We start from the raw sequence: 6,286 nt of genomic DNA, 5'->3' as shown, positions 1-6,286 counted from the left end.
GGACTACAGTTGACTTGCTAACTTTAGGACTGCAGCTGTCATGAACAGTTTTGCACTCAAGTTTCCATCAATGAGCGGGAGCGAGGCTGCGCGAGAGCAGACCGAGAGGTTGTGCGGGAGCGAGGCTGCACGAGAGCGGACCGAGAGGTTGCGCGGGAACGGGCCGAGTAACAACAAACAACGCAATGCCCCCAAAGAGAGCTCCTACGGTCAAGGAGATTGATGACATTAAAAAATCCCTCGACTTTTTGGGTGAAGAAATCTCTGCTGTCAGGATGCAGCAGAAGACCATCCTGGACCTGGTGGAAGAGGTCAGAGCTCTGCGGCTGCAGAACACAGAGAAGGCAAAGAGGATCGCCATTCTCGAGAACCGAGTGGAGGAGCTGGAGCAGTACACCCGGGTAAACAACATCATTGTGACCAGACTGCAGATAAAACCCCGGACATATGCTGGAGCAGTGGCGAGAGGAAACGGAGAGGAGCAGAAAGAGGAGGATGCTAACTCTGTGGAGCAACAGGTGTTAGCATTCCTGTGCTCCAAGGGTATAGAGGTAAAAAATACTAACATCGAAGCATGTCACCCTCTCCCACGGAGAAGCAACACAGACAAACCGGCTGTAATAATAAGATTTGCCAACAGAAAGTATAAGATGCAACTATTAAAGCAAGGGAGGAAACTGAAAGGCTCAGACGTTTTTCTGAATGAGCACTTAACAAAAAAAAAATGCAGACATTGCAAGAAAGGCGAGACTCCTGAGGAAACAGGGGAAAATCCAGAACACTTGGACACAAAACTGTAAGATTTTCATAAAGCTAAAGGGATCTCCAGAAGAGGCCAAGATCCTGGTCATCCGAGATATTGGGGAACTGGACAAATTCTGAGGGAGCCAAATAAAGCAACTTACAGTCATTACACAAGGACGGGACACTGGACTCTGGACACAAGAACTGGACACTTTCCTTTATACTGAGCATAAAACACAAGATATGGAAAATAATATTGATCCGGAAAATAATCTTTTCAGCAACATCAATATCAGCTGCCGGTATTATACTGAAAATCAATACAATGCAACAATCAGAGAAGGAAACAGTTATTCATTTCAATACCAGAAGTCTGTATGCCAATTTCCATAAAATGAAGGAATATCTCAGTCAGTTCAATACTCCATTCAATAACCATATCAGAAACTTGGATTAATGATGAGATGGGAGTAGATTTTGAGCTGAACGGGTATGAATTTAATAATATAAACAGAAATAACAAAAGAGGACGGCGAGTGGCAATATATGTCATGGGCGTCGCCACCATTGAATGTGAAGGGGATGTGTCCCCCTCACATTTCATAATTCTTCGTTTGGACCCCACACACACACACACATTTAACATAAAATATGAGTTCACTCAAGGGGCGGCACGGTGGTGTAGTGGTTAGCGCTGTCGCCTCACAGCAAGAAGGTCCTGGATTCGAGCCCCGGGGCCGGCGAGGGCCTTTCTGTGTGGAGTTTGCATGTTCTCCCCGTGTCCGCGTGGGTTTCCTCCGGGTGCTCCGGTTTCCCCCACAGTCCAAAGACATGCAGGTTAGGTTAACTGGTGACTCTAAATTGACCGTAGGTGTGAATGTGAGTGTGAATGGTTGTCTGTGTCTATGTGTCAGCCCTGTGATGACCTGGCGACTTGTCCAGGGTGTACCCCGCCTTTTGCCCGTAGTCAGCTGGGATAGGCTCCAGCTTGCCTGCGACCCTGTAGAAGGATAAAGCGGCTAGAGATAATGAGATGAGATGAGTTCACCCAGGGCTGTTTCTATTGCTTCATGAAAGAATCCATTCCACTTGATCGATAAGAGAAAACACAGACCACTGAAAATCCACTCCGGGTTTTCCGGGCGTTCCCGACAACAACTCACCGCGCGCGAGTGAAGCGAATCTCAGCGCGAGCACAGACATGTTGGTGCAGCTGCTGGAAAGTGGAGGAGGTGACGTCAGCCCCATTGCAACCTCACAATGTCTAGCTTTTGCTAAAACCTTATTCTTTCGTTATCTGCCCTCAAAATTAACCCTAGGACACGTTAAATTAATGTTCAACTAAACAGTGAAATGGGGTATTCTTGGTTGATGATGGATTGTTTGCAGTATTTGCTCCTCCCCAGACACAATGGACATAAGGACATTCTTTACAAAGAAGCGGAAAGTCAGTCAGAATTTCCCCACAGGACAGGGTTTTTTTGTCCCAATGGAAATGTCTAGTCAATGTTAGATGTATCAGCTAGCTTAACCTTAGCTATCATTTCATTCAAACCCAGTAGGCCTGCCTTACTGTAATGCCGAGAATGAGGTCAAGTCTGCTCTGATGATATTTATTGATTCCCTGTTTGATTTGAAGAACTTGTTTTGTCTGGTCTTTGGCAGTTTTCTGGAAAGTAAGATGGGAAATCAGTGTACGGGGAAGGAATAGTAGAGAGGAAAGCGATGGAGAGAGATGGATGTCATTCCAGGTGGATTGTGAAGGAAAGGGGGATAAAAGTTATGAAGTGGTAGAAATTGTGGTGGCACCAATATAAGAAGGAGTTTTATCTATAAATCTATTTGTTATACTAATCTGTAAATGCTACTGTAGTACCATCATTGCATGTAGGTTGACAAAACTGCACTTGTTCATTGTGTGAAGTTCTCTTTTATGTGTCATTGCTTGACCCAGTGTAATTTTGTGTTATGAAGACTGCATGATGCCATGCCATTTTTGTTATGAGTATCGCTAAATCGGAAAAAAGTAAAATGCACCCACTAAAGTCACTGTTGGTGGTGAACAAAATTGCACCTGTTCATTGTGTGAAGTTATTTTTTATGTGTCACCGTTGCTTGACACAGTGTGATTTTGTGTTATGAAGTTTGCATGATGCCATGTCATGCCTGTTCATTGTGTGAGATTATGAATATTCTTATTTTTAAACATACAGTTGAGTGTCACTATTGCTTGGCCCAGTGGCATGTTGTGTTACATCTAAAACTAAATAGAAAACACAAAATAAAAAGTAAAATGCACCCATAAAGTCATTGTTGGTGATAAATTGTGTCACATTCATCTCATTATCTTAGGCGTAGCGGTGGGTTTAAAAACAGGCTGATGAATATATGGACTAGTTGAATGAGGACTTATTGTTGAGTTTCTAAAATAGTCATTGAATTAAGTGACTTTTGTAGGTAAAATTAGGTGTTTAACAACCTGTTAAAAATACACCAGAATGCAGGAAATGGCATCTAATTAATTAAAAATTTTCTGGCGGAGGACCCCCCGCCAGTGTCCCCCCCCCCCCCCCCCCCACATTAAAAATGCTTCTGACGCCCCTGTATGTTGATAATAGTTTGGAATATAAAATTAATAACAAAATGACGGTAGCTGTTGATGATTGGATGGCGTGTATTACAGTAGAAATATGTTGTGAAAAAAATGAAAAATATAACGGTGAGCTGTATATACAGATCTCCTGGATCAAGCATAGAAGTTTTTATAGATTGGATGGAAAGTATGTTTATAAAATCAACACAGAAGGTCATGTACATCTGTGGTGATTTTAACATCGACCTCTTAAATCATAAAAAACATAAAATGACAGAAGAGTTCATTAACTCAATGTTCAGTCTGGGACTGTACCCAACTATTACCAGACCAAGCAGGATCACTTCTCACAGCACCACTTTAATAGATAATATATTCACTAATATCTTGGAAAATAATATAGAGAGTGGACTACTATTAACAGACATCATTGACCACCTACCTATTTTTAATGTATATTACTGTAATTATAGCAAGAAAAAGGATATTAAAAATTATAAATATATAAGAGTGAAAACTGAAGAAACCATGATTGCACTAAAAATGACTTAATGATACAGGACTGGAATGTAGTTTATAAAGAAAAAGATGTTGATAAAGCATATGAGGAATTTTTAATAATATTCAATGAACTATATAATAAAATTGTCCTATAAAGAAATACAGTAATATACATAAATATACAAATAGTCCGTGGGTCACCAAGGGGCTACAAAATGCCTGCAAAAAGAAAAATATATTATACAGACAATTCTTAAAGCATCGAACTATAGAGGCAGAGGAAAAATATAAAAAATATAAAAATAAATTAACTAATATTATGAGGATATGTAAGAAAGACTATTATAATAAATTAGTGGAGAAAAATAAAAACAATATTAAAGGTATATGGACTGTACTAAATGGTATTGTGAGAAATGGATCCAAAATTACAAATTACCCGGAGTATTACACTGAAAATGATAAGACCATAAATAATATGGAGGATGTGGTGAATGATTTTAATCAATTCTTTGTAAATGTGGGACCAGATTTAGCAGCAAAAATAAAGGAACCCGAGACAACGCAATGTGGGGAAATAGAAGATATGGGGGATAGAAATCCAAGTACAATTTTTCTAACTGCAACTGATGAGGAAGAAATTATCCAAATTGTAAGAAAATGTAAAAACAAAACCTCTGCAGACTGGAATGATATAGACATGTTAACAGTAAAGACAGTTATTGAGGGAATTGTGAAACCACTCACCCACATCTGCAATTTATCTTTTCAATCAGGTACATTTCCAGACAAAATGAAAATTGCAAAAGTGATACCATTGTTTAAAACCAGAGATAGACACCATTTCACAAACTACAGGCCTGTTTCTTTACTCCCCCAATTCTTCAAAATACTCGAAAAACTTTTTTCAGATAGACTGGACAAATTCATTGAAAAACACAACCTCCTTACAGTCAGTCAATATGGATTCAGAACGGACAGATAAACATCGATGGCACTAATGGAACTAATAGAGGAAATCACAAAATGTATAGACAATAAAAAAATAGCAATTGGAGTATTTGTGGACCTAAAAAAAGCATTCAATACTATTGATCATAGTTTATTATTAAGTAAACTAGAAAAGTGTGGTGTTAGGGGAGTTGGGTGGAGCTGGCTGTCGAGCTATCTAAGAAACAGGCAACAGTTTGTGCAGATAGGTGACCATAAATCTGATTTCATGAACATTACATGCGGGGTACCACAGGGGTCAAGATTAGGTCCAAAATTATTCATAATATATATCAATGACATATGTACAATTTCGCAAGTACTGAAATTTGTTTTGTTTGCAGATGACACCAATATTTTTTGTTCCGGTGAGAATTTGCAGCAGACTTCAGAGATAATCACAACTGAAATAAATAAACTAAAACTATGGTTTGACAAAAATAAATTATCATTAAATCTAAGCAAAACAAAGATCATGTTGTTTGGGAGACACAAAATAGATTGTAATGTAGAATTGATAATAGACAATACTAAGATAGAAATGGTACAGGAAATTAAATTTCTTGGTGTGATTTTGGATCATAAAGTCTGCTGGAAACCTCATGTAGGATATGTACGAGCAAAACTGGCAAAGTGCTCGGCAATTCTGTGGAAAACAAAAGATATTCTTGATTGCAAATCTTTGCATACTCTATATTACTCATTAATTTTGCCATATCTGACTTATTGTGTCGAAGTCTGGGGAAACACCTACAAAACCACTCTGCAGCCGATATGTACAATACAGAAAAGAGCAATAAGGACAATAAACAAAACAGGATACAGAGATCACACAAACTCACTATTCATAAAATCACACATGTTGAAATTTATGGATCTGGTCAAATTCAGAACAGCACAAATAATGTACAAAGCGAGAAATAATCTATTGCCGAAAAATATACAAGGAATGTTTAGTGAAAGAGAGGGGGGATATAATCTAAGGGGAGACCTAAATTTTAAAAAACCAAAGGTTCGAACAAATATGAAAAGCATGTGCGTATCGAGCTGTGGGGTGACTTTATGGAACAGACTGGAGACAGAAATAAAACAAAGTGCAAATATAAATCTGTTTAAAAAAAAAGGTACAAAAAATATTTTTAAACAAGTATATAGAAGAGGAAGTATGTTAACGGAGGATGATGAGGGATAAATAGAATAGGGTTGATTGTTATATTAGAACTAACTTAGTATATGGTATATATTTATTTATGGGGATAGATATCTTCATATTTACAGGGATGGGTATGTAGTAGATATTTATTTTTGTAATTATATATTTATATAGATATTTATGAAGTGTATATATGGTATATAGTATATATATATTTTTGTAATTATATATTTATATAGATATTTATGAAGTGTATATATGGAATGTAGTATATATTTAATTTTGTAATTAAATATTTATATGGA

At 37.7% G+C, this 6,286-nt stretch overlaps 1 protein-coding gene across 1 annotated transcript in view; it reads right to left on the bottom strand.

The window, feature by feature from the left end:
- LOC132892061 (cell surface glycoprotein CD200 receptor 1-A-like) overlaps window positions 1-6,286 on the bottom strand; it is a 190,114-nt gene that overhangs the window by 154,172 nt on the left and 29,656 nt on the right. The gene's annotated exons all lie outside the window — the stretch shown is intronic.

The sequence above is a fragment of the Neoarius graeffei genome, chromosome 9 (genome assembly GCF_027579695.1).
Source record: "Neoarius graeffei isolate fNeoGra1 chromosome 9, fNeoGra1.pri, whole genome shotgun sequence".
Classification (NCBI taxonomy): domain Eukaryota; kingdom Metazoa; phylum Chordata; class Actinopteri; order Siluriformes; family Ariidae; genus Neoarius; species Neoarius graeffei.
This window is presented reverse-complemented; position numbering and strand designations above follow the sequence as displayed.